Genomic DNA, 15,683 nt, shown 5'->3' with positions numbered 1-15,683 from the left:
TATCAAACCTATTGTTGGTTCTCAATTTGTTCCTTGTAGGAACTGCTCAAGAACACAATTGTTGAGGATTAAAAAATCCTCTTGCTCTAGGTGCCTCAGGCTGGCCTCCTATACACCACAGGGGGTATTTCGTGGCTACAATTATACGATTTTCAATATGAAAATAAAATAGGACCAACTACTGATCAAATGAGATGTTGTAGTAATAATATGGCTTAGACGGAAGAAATTATAATTACTAGTAGTTGATGAATGATATACCTCACACATCAAAGATGCAATGAATAGAAGAAATAAATACAAGTAAAAGAAACATAGCATAAACATAAACATATATAAATATTTAAGACACAAACGTTAGCTTAATAATAAAATGGAAATAACATTACAACATGTACAACTTTTGTTTCTTTCTCAATCCAATCCCACAATAGCTAGCAAACTAATAATAAATATCAAAAAAATTAAATTGTAAGAATCAACATGAGAACGTAATTAATCTAAGATCCATTTATGTCATAAAAACAAAATTATCATGTACACTATAAAGAAAACAAAACACACCGGATTCAAAGTATGTCAAGTAAAAGATCACTTCTTGGCCCCAGAGGAAAGCTCATGGAACTTAAACCTTCGCTCAAATACTTAATATTTTAATCACCTGATTTGATAATAAATACCATAGAACCAAGACATTGATTAAAATATATACCACAAACTATGAAACAGGTCCAACATTTAACAAATTTTAAGCTGTTTTAGACAAACACATATATCAAAAGGGAATTTACCTAAGACGTAAGAGTTATATCATTCAATCAACCATAGATCTATGCATCAAGTATGTTCATATCCATAAACATTAAAAATTACTTCTTTTATCAACAACCCCGTATTAGCGAGAAACATGGTCTTAAATAGAGTTTTCAAAAATAACTATCGTAATAATTATCTTTAATTTAATAGACATTCAAAGTAAAATAACGTAAATTAAAAGTAAATAAAATTTCACGAACGCCTCCACGTCTTGGAATCTTTTCCCCTTTTTGACGTGGCAGTAGGGGATTGTCCTTGGGATCCATGCATTCATGCCATTGGTATCTAAGGCATGACTAATGCCAACTCATCCCAATCCTCTTGCTAATCAGTAACTATTTTCATCGATTTGACTGGCTAAACTACCTGCGCATTAGAAGCAACTTTCTCCAAGATAGCATTTCAGCTCACTTGCTTCTTTGCCTTTGCAATCTTGTCCCAATAGGCTCGTGCTAACTGGGGTATATTCATGTGCTTTGTTATTTTAATTGTTGGCTTTGTCCCAAATTGGTAGTGAGTCGTAGGGAGGTTTTTTATGAAGTTGTTTATGTTATGCAACCAACTCACTATATAGAAGAAAAGATAGATCAATGACTTCAAAATCAGCCTCTTCGAGGGGGAAACCTCCTTTACATTACACAAATGAACAATTATTGGATGATACAAATGACAAGACCTCCTTTCTATATATAGGAGTCTAAGGGGTCACAATATAATCAAAGATGGCATAGCAATAATAATGTAAGGGCACAACAATAACAATAGTGGGCTTCTATGGGGAACAATAATATCAATATGGGGACAACATGGGCACAATAATAACAATAAGGGACTACAATGACAATAATAATAATGTAATACACTAGTATTATAGGGACCTAACATTCCCCTCTCCTTAAGAAAAGTGTTGTCCTCAACGCTTGAGTAGTTCTAGATGCTTCTATATAAAATTTTCATCCTCCCATGTGGAATCTTCAGCATGTAATTTCTTCCACTTTATGAGATACTCTGAAATTGATTGATTTTGTAGCTGTCAAGTTCTTGTTTCTGTGACTACTTCAAGTTCCAATATGATTTTTCCTTCCTCATCAAGTTCTAGTAATATTGTTTGAATTGGGACCTTGTCACCTATAAACTTCTTTAAGCATGAAACATGGAAAACTGGGTGCACTGGGGAAACTGTAGGAATCTCCAATTTGTATGCCATAGTCCCAATCTTTTATAACACCTTGTATGGACCATAATACTTTGGTGATAATTTATTATCCTTCTTAGCTTGCTTGAGGGACATTTGTTTGTATGGTTGTAGCTGTAGAATACCCAGTCACCTACATCAAAACTTCTTTCACTGCGATGTTGATCTGCCTGTTGTTTCATTCTATTCTGCGCCAAAGTGAGGTTATCCTTTAAGCGTTGGAGAACTTGTTTTTGATGCTCGATGTGATCTTCCACTGCTTGAACCTTAGAATTTTCGCTTAAATATGATGTGATGGATGGTGGATGATATCCATAAAGTGCCATAAATGGGGTCATTTTTACTATAGTAGGGAAGGAAGTGTTATAGCACCATTCATCCAGAGGCAACCATTTGACTCATTATCTCTATTTATCAGATACAAAGCAACAAAGATATCCTTCCAAACATTTGTTCACTATCTCAATTTGCCCATCAGATTGAGGATGGTAATATGAGCTATGAGCTAACTGAGTACCCAGACAAGAAAATAATTATGTCAAAAAATTTCAAGTGAAAATGACATCTTTGTCGCTTACAATAATCTTTGGGTTTCGATGTAGCTTTTGAATTGTTTCCATAAATGCACTAGCAACTATACTAGATTTAAAGGGATGAGATAATGCACAAAAGTGTGCATACTTAGTAAGTCCATCAAATACCACCATGATGACACCCTTTCCTTGGGACTTGGGTAAACTTATGATAAAATCCATTGAAACCTCCTCCCAACGTTGACTTGGAACAGATAAAGGTTGTAATAGACCTAGGGTATTAATGGTTTCAACTTTATTTTGTTGGAAAACCAAACATTCCGCCACAAACTTTTGAATATCATATTTACGGTCATCCCAAAAAAAACTCCTTCTTAACCCTTTGGTAAGTTTTTAAAAATCCTGAGTGCCCTCCTAAGGGAGAGGTGTGCAATTCCATAAGAATCTTTTGTTTGAGTTGGGAATTCTTACAAAGGTATAAGTGATATTTGTACCATAACGAATCATTTTTCTAGCTAAATGTATTAGATGTACTAGGGTCCTTTTGTAACTTTTGAATGAGTTCCCACACTTCTTCATCATTCTTCCATCCATCCCTTGATTTGTTTATCCAATCTGGTTGGATAATAGAAATGGCGCAAAGTAATGCTTCCACATCCTCATCCTTTATTGAGATTCCATCTGCAACAACATTTTGCTTCCTTTTTTTGTAGATGATTTCAAAGTCATAACACAACATCTTTGTGACCCATTTTTGCTGCTCTTCTAAAGATAATATTTGTTCTAAAAAGTATTTAAGACTATCCTGATCTGTTTTTACCTTGAAGTGTCTTCCCATTAGGTAAGGTCGCCATTTCTTAAGTGCATGTAGTATTGCCAACATTTCCTTCTCATAAATAGCTTTGTGTAAATACTTTCCTTTGATTGAACGACGTTCGAAAGAAATGGGTCTTTCTTCTTGCATTAAAACAACACCAATTCCATTTCCTGAGGCATCACATTCCACAATAAAGGTTTTTGTGAAATTTGGGGTAGCTAATGCTGGTGCTTGGCATATTGCCTCTTTAAGATGTTCAAAGGCTTCCATTGCTTCTGGATTCTAAGAAAATGCATCTTTCTTCACTAATGTTGTTAGAGGTGCTGCTATTCTCCCATAATTCTTAAAAAACTTTAGATAATACCTTGTCAACCCAAGAAATCCTTGCAAATTCTTTATGGATGTGGGTATTTTCCATTCCTTAATAGATTTAATTTTGCTAGGGTCTCCCTTAACACCTTCATAAGATACAATATGACGTAGATATTCTACCTCTTGTACTCCAAAGAATCATTTGGAGGTTTTTGAATATAATTGTTTCTCCTTTAATAGTTTGAGCACTCTATGAACATGTTGAACATGATCCTTCCAAGACTTGTTCTAGATTATTATATCATCAAAAAATAATAACACAAATTTTCTAAGGAAGGGTTTGAAAATGGAATTCGTCAAACCTTGAAATGTAGAAGGTGCATTGGTAAGGCTAAAAGGCATGACCAAAAATTCATAATGACCCTCATGAGTTCTAAATGTTGTTTTCAGAATGTCTTCAATCTTCATTCGGATTTGATGATATCCTGAACGAAGGTCCAACTTGGTGAAGTAAACTGTTCCATGCAATTCATCCAATAATTCACCAACAACAGGAATGGGAAATTTATCTTTAATAGTGAGCTTTTTGATCTCCCTATAATTCCGACACATGTGTCATGAGCCATCCTTCATGTGCACCAATACTACCGGAGCAGAGAAAGAACTTTGACTAGGTTGAATTATACCAGCCTCTAGCATTTCTGCAACCATATGTTCAATTTCACTCTTTTGGGCATAGGGATACCTGTAAGACCAGATGTTTGGAGGTACACTTCCAGGAATCAAATGATAGCATGACCATGATCAGGAATAGGTTGGAGGCCTTTGGGAGTCTCAAATACCTTGGAATGATTGTCCAATACTTTTTGGAGATATGGAAAAATAGATGATTTCGATGTGGGTAGCTTTAGTGACCATAATTGTGCAATTACGCCACGTTTTTCTTTCTTTAGAAGTTTCGTCATGCTGTTAGAGATAATCTTAGGTCCCTATACTACTAGTGTAACCCCTTATTTTTATTAGTGCAACCACCTTATTGTATTATTTTTCCCATATATTCCCCATGTTGTTATTATTATGCCCCATAGAAGCCGACTATTGTTATTTTTGTGCCCCTACAATATTATTGTTATGTAGGCTCTCATTGTATTGGGACCCCTTAGACTCCTATATATAGAAAGGAGGTATTCTCATTTGTATCATCCAATAACTGTTAATTTGTGTAATGTAAAGGAGGTTGCCCCCTCGAAGAGGCTGATTTTGAAGTCTTGATCTATCTTTTCTATATTTTTGTGAGTTGGTTTCATAACATTTGGTATCAGAGCCTTGGATTCTAGGGCTTCACTGCTCCAAACAGGTCATCGTGGAATTTTCACTATAAATTTTTATCTACAAAGCTTCAAAATATAACACAAAAACCCATTTGAGCCGAAATCTTTCTGAACCTCGGGTCTAAATTTCAGATCTTGTCTCACTATGGTTTCGGCGATATGATCTGAGGAAGTTAGGGCTTTTGCAAGCTATGGAATTCCATCTCAAACAGGTCATCATGGAATGTTCACTATATTTTTCTTTTATACGAAAGTTCAAACATTGAAATTAAAACCCACTTGATCTGAAACCGTAGTGAAGCTCAAGCCCGAATTTAAGATCTTGTTTCACTACATTTGCGAAGATATGGTCCAAGACATTTAGGGTTTGTGCAGGTTCCCAAATTACATCCCAAACACGTGACCTGCGGAAAATCGTCATAACTTTCTCTCTGAGCATCAAATTGAAATTTCATAAAATGTTATAGAAATAGAATGACCTGCAGTTGTTTGTGTATCTGTTTTAGGTCCTAAGGTCGAAACAATGACACGAGGCACTTCGTACAAGTTCACTCTCCTGAACTAGTCTATAATCATGTCATCGTGGGAGATTCAGCATAACTCTTCCTTGGAGAATCCAATATTGATCATACTTGCCGGGTTGGAAAGACAACTTCAATGGCTATCATAGGACTCAATTTGAGATCTTAGAGATCCGAAATTACAGAGATACAACAGATTGAATATCGAGCTACTACAAAGTGAAAAAGGTGTGTAGTTTTTTTAAAGTTTTGCATAAGTTTCGTTGAAAAATTAGTTTGAAGGAATTCAAAGGGTCTGGAAGCTAAGATGGATGGTATAGAATAAAAACTTAAAGGCAACATAGAGGATTTGAAGACATATTTGACAAATGCGTTACATGAAATTCTTACTAATGGCAAAAGGGTAGTAAAGGAAACTCATGATGAGAAAAAAGAAATGTTAAACATGATTTTATAGAATCTAGAGTTTGATTGAAGACCCACCATGTTCCAAATATCGATATGAGGAAGTTTGATGGCAAGGATCCCATAACATGGATACTATAGATGGAGCGGTATTTCGATCTCCATAATGTGCAAAAAACACAAAAAATACGCATTACAACTTTATATTTGGAACCAAATCAGTTTGTATGGTATCGATGACTTTTCTATGGTAAAAAAATTGTCACTTGGGAAATTTTTATAGAAGAAATGATAGCACATTATGAGGATACAAAAAGATATTATGAGGATACAAAAAGAAACACCTTTTTAGCTAATTCATAAATCTCAAACAAAAGGGTTCTGATGGAGCACATTGAGGACTTCCAAAAATTGAATATAAGTGTAAAAGATATTCCAGAGGAGCATAAGAATGATGTGTTTATAGGGACTTTAAAGGATAACATCCAACATAAGGTTCGCCTTTGGGAACCTGATTCATTGGAGAAGGCATTCAGTTTGGCATGAAAAATTGAAAGAAAAATTATGGCAACAAGGAAACCTACCACTCACAACTATAAAGATGGAACTGTTGTTTCTCTTAGATTTTCACCACCTACAAAGTTGACATCACAAGAATTGGAAGAAAAAAGAGAAAAGGGCTTTGTTACAATTGTGATAGAAAATACACTAAAGGTCATAAGTGTGCCGAGAAGAAATTAATTTACATAGATGGGGAAGGGGAGCAAGAAAAGGAACAAGAAATGTCAAAAGAAGAGGATATACACCAGGAACCAATCCCAAAGAAAGAATTACCACTCCTCAAACTCTCAAGATAGAAGGGCATATCAAGAAGAAAAAGGTAATAGTGTTGATTGATTCAGGTAGTACCCATAATTTTATTCATTGTAAGATAGTGAAGGAATTGAATTGCTTCCTATATCTAGCACCAGAGTGTCAAGTAATGGTTGCAAATGGAGGAACCATAAATCACTCTGGAAAGAGCCATAATATCAAGCTATCCATGGGAGAATATGTCTTGAATATTCCAATGTGTGGTGCAGATGTTGTACTAGGAGTCCAATGGCTACAATCTTTGGGTAGGATAGCTTTTAATTTTCAAGAAATTTTCTTTAAATTTTTTTGGGAAGGAAAGGAAGTTGAATTAAGGGGTATCGAAGGGAAACCGGGAAATTTAATCAGCTCTAACATCATGACAAATATTCTAAAGAAAGAACAACGATGTGTAATTGCATAATTATGTTCACTGGAGGTTCCCACATCGAAATCATCTATTTCTTTAGATCTCTAAAAGGTTTTGGACAATCATTCCAAGGTATTTGAAACTTCTAAAGGCCTCCCCCATATTTATGATCATCATAATGCTATTCATTTGATTCCAAGAAGTGTTCCCCCAAACATCAAGCCTTACAGATATCCATATGCCCAAAAGAGTGAAATTGAACGTATGGTTACATAAATGATAAAGGTTGGTATAATTCAACCTAGTCAAAGTTCTTTCGATTCTCCAGTGGTATTGGTACAAAAGAACAATGGATCATGGCACATGTGTCTAGATTATAGGGAGCTCAACAAGCTTACTATTAAAGATAAAATTCCCATTCTTGTCATTGATGAATTATTAGATGAATTACATGGAGCAATTTACTTCACCAAGTCGGATATTCATTCGCGATATCATCAAATCAGAATGAAGACTAAAGATATTCCAAAAACAACATTTAGAACTCATGAGGGTCATTATGAATTTTTGGTCATGCCTTTTGGCCTTACCAATGCACATTCTACATTTCAAGGATTGATGAATTCCATTTTCAAACCCTTCCTTTCAAAATTTGTGTTAGTATGTTTTGATGATATACTAATCTACAACAAGTCTTGGAAGGATCATGTTCAACATGTTGACAGGGTGCTCAAACTGTTAGAGGAGAAACAATTATATGCAAAAAGATCTAAATGTTTCATTGGAGTACAAGAGGTGGAATATTTGGGTACTCAGTTAGCTCATAACTCATCTTATCATCCTCAATATGATGGGCAAAATGAGATATTGAGCAAATGTTTGGAAGGATATCTTTGTTTCTTTGTATATGATAAATAGCCACAATGGGTAAAGTGGTTTCCTCTGACTGAATGGTGGTATAACACTTCCTTCCATACTGCAGCAAAAATGACCCCATTTATGGCACTTTATGGATATCATCCATCGTCCATCACATCATCTTTAAAATAAAATTCTAAGGTTCAAGTAGTGGAAGATCACATCGAGCATCAACAACAAGTTTGCAAATTCTTAAAGGATAACCTCATTTTGGCGCAGAATAGAATGAAACAACAGGCAAATCAACATCGCAGTGAAAGAACCCCCTTATTGTATTAGGTTGCTCATGTAGTCCCCATGTTGTTATTATTATGCCCCATAGAAGCCCACTATTGTTATTTTTGTGCCCCTACAATATTATTGTTATGTAGGATATAATTGTAGTGGGACCCCTTAGAATCCTATATCTAGAAAGGAGGTCTTATCATTTGTATCATCCAAGAATTGTTCATTTGTGTAATGTAAAGGAGGTTGACCCGTCGAAGAGGTTGATTTTGAAGTCGTTGATCTATCTTTCCTATATTTTTGTGAGTTGGTTTCATAATAGTTGATTATCTTTCCCGATTTCCCTGCGATACCCATTAATTCAACTCCCTTTCCTTCTGAAAATAAAAAATAAAAAATAAAAATAAAAGAATAAAAATATTCAAGAAAAGTTCTTGAAAATTAAAATCTATCGTACCTAAAGATTGTAGCCATTGGACTCCTAGTACAACATCAACACCACCCATTGGAATGGAAAGCATTGGACTATTGAACACATATTCTCCCATGGATAGCTTAATATTATGGCACTTTCTAGAGAAATTTATGGTTCTTCCATTTGTAAACATCACTTGACACTCTAGTTCTGGATATTGGAAGCAATTCAATTCCTTCGCTATCTTACAATAAATCAATTATGGGTACTGTCTGAATCAATCAACACTATTACCTTTTTCTTCTTGATATGTCCTTCTATCTTGATAGTTTGAGGAGTGGTTATTATGTCCAATGCATTACAAGATATGGTCAGATTCATTTCTTCTTTCTATCGGCTTTGTTCCTGGTGTGTATCCTCTTCTTTTGATGTTTCTTGTTCCTTTTCTTCTTCCTCTTCATAATCTATGTAAAATAATTTCTTCTCAGCAAACTTATGACCTTTAGCGTATTTGCTATCACAACTGTAACAAAGCCCTTTTTCTCTTTTTTTCTTCCAATTGTTGTGGCATCAACTTTGTAGGTTGTGGAAGTCTAGGGGCAACAACACTTCCATCTTTGTAATTGTGATTGGTAGTCTTCCTTGTTGCCATAATTTTTCTTTCAATTTTTCACGCCAACCTGAATGCCTTCTCCAATAAATCAGGTTCCCAAAGGTTTACCTCATGTTGGATGTTATCCTTTAATGTCCCTATGAACACATCAATCCTATGCTCCTTTGGAATATATTTTACCCTTATATTCAATTTTTGAAATTCCTCTATGTGCTCAACCATTGAATCTTTTTGTTTGAGATTTATCAATTGGCTAAAAAAGGTGTTTCTCTTTGTATTCTCATAATGTGCTATCATTTCTTCTATAAAAATTGCCCAAGTGACAATTTGTTTATGAGATAAAAGCCATCAATACCACACAAACTGATTGGGTTCCTAATATAAAGTCACAATGCATACCTTTTGTGTGTTTTTCACATTATGGAGATCGAAATATTGCTCCATCTGTAGTCTCCATGTTATGGGATCCTCATATTAATATTTGGAACATCGTGGGTCTTCAACCCAACGTCAGAGTCTATGAAATCATGAGTAACATTTCTTTTGTTCTCATCATGAGTTTCCTCTACTACCTTTTCGCCATTAGGAAGCATTTCTTGTAGCAACATATCCAAACCTCCTTTCAAACCTTCCAAGTATTTCTTCAAATATTCAATGTTTACTTATAAACCATCCATCTTAGCTTCCATGCCATTCTTTAAACCATCCATCTTAGCTTCCACACCTTTATTTAAACTATCCATCTTATCTTTTATTACTTTTTGTGAGAGTGACATTTGTTGCACTTGGTCTCATAGTTTTGATATATCATGTTGCATTTCTTCCTCTTCTTCATGAGTCATGCTAAAGCTTTCAGGTTTCTTACTAGGTGTTTCCATTTTCTTTCTTCGGGGCATCAATTAATGATAATTATGCTTCACTATGTCCCTTGAATTCCTTCAAACTAATTTTTCCAACCAAACTTATGTAAAATTTTAAAAAGACTACACACCATTTTTGGCTTTGTAGGACCTCCATATAGAATCTGTTGTATCTCTGTGATTTCGGATCTCAAAGGTTTGAATTTTTGTCCTGTGGTAGCACTCTGCATCCTTATTCCAACCCCACAAGTTGGATCAATATTGGATTCTCCAATAAAGAGTTATTCCAAATCTCCCACGATGACCTGATTATAGACTGGTTTAGCAGAGTGAACTTGTATGAAGTGCCACGTGTCACGGTTTTGATCTTGGAATTGAAACTAATACAAAAAAAACTAAAGTCCGTCCTTGTTCTGGAAATTTTGATGAAATTGCAATATGATGCTCAAAGAGAAAGTTATGACAATTTCCCCAAGTAACCTTTTTGGGATATAATCCAGGAGCTTGCACAAACCCTAACTTCCTTGAATTACATCTCCAAACATATAGTGAGACGAGATCTACAATTTGTACCTGAGGTTCATAAAGATTTCGACTCAAATGGGTTTTAATTTTAGCTTCTAAAATATCATAGAAAAAAGTTATAGCGAAAATTGCACAATGACCTGTTTGGAGCAGTGCAATCCTAGAATCCAAAGCTCTAATACCAATTGTTATGCAACCAACTCACAAAATAAAAGAAAAGATAGATCAACGACTTAAAAATCATCCTCTTTGAGGGGGAAACCTCCTTTACATTACACAAATGAACAATTCTTGGATGATACAAATGACAAGACCTCCTTTCTATATATAGGAGTCTAAGTGGTCACAATATAGTCAAAGCTGACATAACAATAATAATGTAAGGGCACAACAATAACAATAATGGCTTTCTATGGGGCATAATAATAAAAAAATGGGGACAAAATGGGCATAAAAATAACAATAAGGGGCTACAATGACAATAGTCATAAGGTAATACACTACTATTATAGGGACCTAATAGTTTATCCCAACCAATATTTTGAAGTCCCTACACAAAGCGTTGATAACCAGGTGGGTTGAAATAGCCTTTTCATTGTGTATTGACAAATAACTAATATCTTGTTCAATATCCTTCATTTTTTTGCATAATTCTTCATTCGATATCAAGCAGTTATCATTTCCCCAAAAGGAAGGAACTCCAAACATGCCCAAATAATTCCAGTCATTTTTTAAATTTTCAATTTCTTTAGTAACTTTCTCAAACCCTTCCTTTGGTATGAAATTTCTATAATTTTTATTTAAGTGTTGTTCTTCCTTTCCTGTGGACCCATCCTTCAAGATTTCTAACTAAGTATGTTTATCACTGAGTTCCTTCTCCTTGGCTTCTAAGGATGCGTGCATCTCTTGTAACTGATTTTCTATCTATTCTCATCTTTCGTAGGCCTGTATCAAAATATGAGCATCATAATCATAGATCTTCTCTATAGCCTACATTTTTTTTCTTTTCATTTAATATCTTTTTAAAGGGCCCAAATTCCTTAGGCTTCCTGACTTATCAAATTACCATATCTTTTAATTCCCTGATTTTGTTAGCTCTCGTTCTCAAAGCTACTCATGTGAGATGTAGCTATTCAAAAACCTTTTCCAGCATAGCTTGCATTTTTCTATTGCCGAATGTGGAATTCAATAATCGTCTAGTGATGATTTCCCCTGTGTGTATGTGCCAATTAACCATGTCCAAATCATATAATTTACTTATATTAAATTGGCTTTTGATCACTTCTGGATGCGCCACTATAAGATTAAGCCTGTTTGATTCAAAATTTGTAGAAGAAATAAACCTATCCCCAACATTAGGGGCCATCTCTTTCAATATTATTCCCTCCACTAACTGGGCTTATTGCAACAAAAACATTAATTATGTGCACAATGTGTGTGTCAAATTCCCTTCAATAAAACTGTGTCTAACATTTAATGCTCACACACCAAAGTCTTTTAGATCACTTTTGTCGATAGTCTATTGCATTTCTCTATTTAATTTCTTGATAGTTTTCTCAGATGCTTCAGTGTCCACATCACCTTCTCTTGATTTTACACAATGTAGGGTTCCTCCCAAATCTAAAACATCATATTTTAGCTTTGTAACTGGAGAAAGTGTGGTTGCCCGAGGCTGTGGAGGTTATTTTCTAGAACACAAACTTCGGTAGGTACCAAAGCCTACCTCTGAGTTTCCTTATCACCTGTTGTTACTTGACTCCATTCTGTAGCTATATGCATTGTTACTTGAATGTCACCACAAGGTGGGGAGAGAGTGTTCACCAACTTTTCCATCTTTGGTCCACTTTCATGAGCATAGGCTGATAACCTTGCTTGTTTCCTTAATCCACAAATTATTGCTAGAGGGTCATAATGCCAACATTCATCATGCATCAATACAAATGATAACATTTCCTTTTAAATTACATCTATTACATTTGTATTTTTAGCAATGAGTGGTTGAAAAGAGTATGGATGAGTAAATAATGATCCTTTCTTATTTGATCGAAAGTGTGATTTATTAAATGCTATCCTTTGTCATAAAAATTTATAATCAAAGATCAATGGAGTAAATAAAATTAAGAAACTGAATATTCTCCTTCTTAAAACCATATAGTCTAATTAGAGAAAAGTGTGGGAAAAAGAGCCAACTCCCTACGCTTTCTTCTTTGTTAAGTCTCAAAATTATCCTCTACTCCTCGAAAATTCTATTAGAGGCTTCTCCAACCAATTGATCTCTCAGGTAAAAGGAAAAATGGTCAATGTATTGAGTACAAGAATTAGGGTAAACTATGTCTGTCCATAGATAAACTTCCTTCTCAATTCCACTTTCATCTTTAACATTCGTGAGGAGCTTAGTAGACAAAAAATAATTAGGGTAGTTAAATAAGATTAAATGAACAAGATATGTACAATGGAAGCAACATTTAAATGGGATAGCAATTGCGAGATCAACTATAATAGCTTTGGTTAAATATTTCGGGAAGTTGATCATCAACTTGTCGACATTCAGAGTAATAAGATGAATTTCTAGGAAAATGGATTCATGAATTTTTAAGTCATCAGCTAAGACAAAAATATTAGCAAAAAGAAATGCTAAAGTCTGGTAAAAGGGTTTCAATAAGTTAGTATGAAGAGGGAATTCCAAATTTAAGCTTGGGTCAAGGCTTTGGAGTAAGCATTTGATAAGTTATGCCTTATCTTCCTCAGGCCATGTGATAAATTCCTAGTCTAACCCTCTAATAGTGATATATATCCTAGAGGATGGTATCCTTAACATTTTGGACATATGGTCATTAATTCCGAGAAATTCCTGCTAGCTTATGGGAGTGGTGGTAGTCTAAGCTCTAGAGTTGAAATATTTATCAAGAAAGATAATTAAATCTGGGTCAAAATATACAGGCAGGACTTCAACGGCTAAAACCCCATATATTAAGACATTGATCTTCTTGAGAGCTATGAGAGGGGGAATTTAGGGTTCTCATTAAAGTAACGACATAAGTAAGATAGTTTGGGTATCTCTGATACCATTTAATTCATTGATAAGCGCTTGTTTGAATGGTTCTTCAAGAATTTCTCTCTTTCTTCAGAGTTAGATAGACGAAGAACTATAAAATGAGCTAGAATGGCGAAAGAGAACTTACTCAAAGAGGATGATAATGGGTTGAGGTCAAATTCCTCACATAAACAAAAATGGTTCCTATTACAATTTTCGAGCTACACAATGATATGCAGGGGAGAAACACAGATGCGAGGGGGAAAACAATGAAAAGTTGACGGAAGAGAGTGTTACTTAGGGTAGGACAATGCTTAATGATAGTTGGACAAGTATCATGCCCTGCTTAAGCAAATTGGGAATCGAGGATGGGTACCATCCATTGGGCACGATATATGGGTTAAAGTTCATATAAGTTTGGGCCCGATAGTTGTTGATCATCCTAAAATGCATGGTTGAGATTTCATCGGGGGTAAGAGATGTGTTAATCTGCTCGCATATTTATGCCTGATGAAGCAATCCGACCGTTCGATGAAATTTATATGGAAGGCCGCGATGCATCAGGAAATGATTGAATGCCTAGTGTCCTTGTGGAAAATCACCTAATGATGAAATCAATACTGCTGGTTGGGTTAGAAATGATCTAATCATTGAGAAGAAGGAGAAGGGTTATAGTCGTCGAGGAAAATAATGGAATTAAAACATATGTAGGTTGTGGCCCAAGGAATAATTGTGGGTCATTAATCTCTTCGTGGAGCACAATTAGATTTAAAAATTGCCCATCCACTATATATGTTCTGACTATATAAGTATGGGTGGCAAAAGATTATAATATGAAATAATCCATTGAAAGGGTGTATTAAGCTTTTAAAACTTAGGAGGTAGGGAGGGTTTGGTGATAACACCTACTCAATATGTTGATCCAATCATTCCACAAATGTCCCACAGAAGTCCTCCCAAACACACAATGAAATAGTTAAAATAACATCTAGATTACCATTAGACTTGCCATAATTCTGAGAAAATTTTATATATATATATATAGAGAGAGAGAGAGAGAGAGAGAAAGAGAGAGAGATTGTTACGTTAGGACGAAATCATAATACAAGAGAATGTTGGTGGTGGTAGAGATAGATTAAAATGGTATTATCTACATCAAACTCATGAGGGTTATGAGAATAATACATCCAAGTTGAAAACACTACCATCACTCATAAAAAAAACCATAAAAATTATGGTGGGTGCATAGAGCAATAAAGACAAAAATGGAATTAGTGAAGGCTAAATTCAAGCGAAAGGAGAATAAAAGTTTTAGGCAAGAGTTTTATGCTATGAGGGTGAGAACGAGATGCATGTGGGCCAACAACCTATTTTTTTATTTTTTATTTCATCATACTATGTTTTTTCCTATATACTATTTCATTTTATTATATATGCCAACAAGACACTATAGATGCAATATATATTGTCTCTATTTTTTTGTGCATGAGTTGGGTGAGACATAATTATAGGAACGACGATCTATTGATTAATAATTAAAATTAATTTAGTTCAAAGGGAAGACTCAATGTTATCTCTAGACAATTAGAAAGATATAAGTCTAACCTTTTGTTTTCTATGTCTCACCTAACTCATGTATAAAAAAATAGAGACAATATATATTGCATCTATAGTGTGTTGTTAGTCTATTTCAATAAGAAGACTCAACGTTATCTCTAGAAAATTAGAAAGATATGAGTCTAACCTTTTGTTTTCTATATTTGTATATAGAAATCCATAATTTTCAAAATTATATATGCTTGAGTCATAAAATTCTATATATTTGAGTAACATGGAAAATTTTAGGGGCTAATGTTCGCCCAGTGGGCTAATTTTCCATGATTTTTCCACAAAAAAGATTCGCCAATTTCCAATTTTATAAAAGATGATTCGCCCAAATTT

The sequence above is a fragment of the Pinus tabuliformis genome, chromosome 4_2, assembly GCF_031772625.1.
Source record: "Pinus tabuliformis cultivar Carrire ecotype Pingquan chromosome 4_2, CPIR1, whole genome shotgun sequence".
Lineage (NCBI taxonomy): Eukaryota > Viridiplantae > Streptophyta > Pinopsida > Pinales > Pinaceae > Pinus > Pinus tabuliformis.
This window is presented reverse-complemented; position numbering follows the sequence as displayed.